General features: G+C 41.7%; 1 protein-coding gene across 1 annotated transcript in view; it reads right to left on the minus strand.

The window, feature by feature from the left end:
• The window catches only part of LOC101864702, a gene marked incomplete in the record, with an annotated part of 31,662 nt that overhangs the window by 12,157 nt on the left and 17,336 nt on the right, over nucleotides 1-2,169 (minus strand).

Genomic DNA, 2,169 nt, shown 5'->3' on the forward strand with positions numbered 1-2,169 from the left:
TGTCTCTCTCTCTCTCTCTCTCTCTCTCTCTCTCTCTCTCTCTCTCTCTCTCTCTCCTTTCCGTCCCCATTCTCCTTATATCTCTTTATTCTGTACCTCCACCCCCCCTCTCTCTCCCTCTCTCGCTTAATCCCTCTTACTCCTTATATCTCTTTATTCAGTACCTCCCCCCCCCACCTCACCCAATCTCTCTTCCTCCTTATATCTCTTTAATCTGTGCCTCCTTACCTCCCCCCTCTCTCTCCCTCCTTCACTCAATCTCTCTTCCTCCTTATATCTCTTCATTCTATACCCCCCCTCTCTCTCTCCCCCTCCCTCACTCAATCTCTCTAAGTCACAACCTCGTATTGTACCGTCCATCAAGATTAAAGGCCTACAGCACCCAGCTGACAAGGCCAGCCATTGTGAGCGCTAATGAGTCACTTTCGATTTCTTCTCCCTGACAGAGTAGACAAAGGGCCAGCCGATGACGCCTTTTAGCACCGACACCTGCTACCTGTTTTGTGGCTGGACACAGCTGCTGGTCAGCAAAAAGCAGCTGGGAAAGACCCTGGATACTGAAGATTGAATACGTAGACAGGTGTCAGATTTCTCCAGGTGGTTTTGTTATTGTTTTTGTCCAGCATTTATTGCTTTTCTTAAACTTTGGCTATTTTAACGTTCATAGTTGATTGTGGTTTAAGTAAGAGTTTTATGGCATTTGTAACATGAATACATGTATATCATATAAGTGTCGAAGAGTACAGATGTTACTAGAGACTGACATACAAAGAAAAGGAGACAGACATAATGAAAATAGATGTTGACAGGAAAGAAGGAGCACTGTTTTTTTTTATTCATTTACTCATGAATGTTTTTATACGCTTTCCTTTTTTCCGAAAAGGTGAAAGGGGAGGAGGAGACCGGGGTGGGATGGGGGAGGTTACTACTTTTACGGCTTCCTGCATTTGAACGAGGTATTTGTTTCCAGCATCAATCTTCAGGAAAACTACAAGACCAAGCGTTGACTTATTGCCGAGCTTGTGTCATCAGCATTTCACAACCATCCATGTTTCCCTTGACTTTCATTTTGAAGTCCTTGCGAAATCGACTTGGTCACTGTTTGGGCCTTTTCTGTCCTCTTGTACCACAAGGTGTCGTAGGGGAAATCTTAAATTTCGGACCTGGGACAGGTGTATCGCCTTTTGGATCATGAAGGGTCTCATGACCCCACGATCTATCTTTTATTTATTTATTTATTTGTTTATTTATTTATTTGTTTATTTATTTATCTATTTATGTATTCATTCATTTGTTGATGTTGGGGTCTTTTTATGTTTCCCGTTCGCCTTGAAGCCACTTGATTTCATATCGTTGACCTCTAAGAAAGGTTGTTTGGGCTCCATTTTTATATTTGGTTGTATATATCTAATATATTGAGCTCACGCACATGTGGGCATTACCCGTCTACATACACTCGCTGTTGGGCTTTTTCTTTTCTGGCTACAGTCTGATCTATTTTCAACACTATTTCGCTTATCTAAAAGCAAAACGTCCGGTTCATTATCAACCTAATAACTACGAAAGGAAAATAACGAGATCATCAATATGAAATCTGATTTTTAAAAATCATGCTTTGAAAATTATTTCGAACCCAGACCAGCCGTATCGCAGCCCAGAGTCCCAACCTGCATGCAGTTAATCAGTAAATCGGGAACGTACAAAAAAGACAACCAATGCTCGAAGCCAACGGGTTCAACATCAAGGTAAAGAGGGCAATAACAGAAAACCATAAATGGAAGAAGCATTCACAGATCTCAGAGACACATGCGCCAACGAAACAAAGAAACATTCATTTCAACACAACCAAAAATCAAAGGCAACAACTCTCTCCACCTTCAAGACGGAAAGCGAAACAAATAATTAAAAAAAAAGGAAGAAAAACAAAACAAACCCCAAACAATCCCAATGAAACGTGATGGGTGGAAAACTTTTACGGCCCCACTGACACAACTCATATAATTCAGGAGAGGGACACCCTGTCAACCCACCAGATGGAGTAAAAAAAGATATCACCCCTTAATTTCCCACAAATCGAAAACGCACCTTCTGCCTGCCACAGTGAACAGCCTAACCAAATTACCACCAGCGGTCTAGCGGTCAACCAAAGCAAACAATAACAAATACCCC

The sequence above is a fragment of the Aplysia californica genome, unplaced genomic scaffold (assembly GCF_000002075.1).
Source record: "Aplysia californica isolate F4 #8 unplaced genomic scaffold, AplCal3.0 scaffold00439, whole genome shotgun sequence".
NCBI lineage: Eukaryota > Metazoa > Mollusca > Gastropoda > Aplysiida > Aplysiidae > Aplysia > Aplysia californica.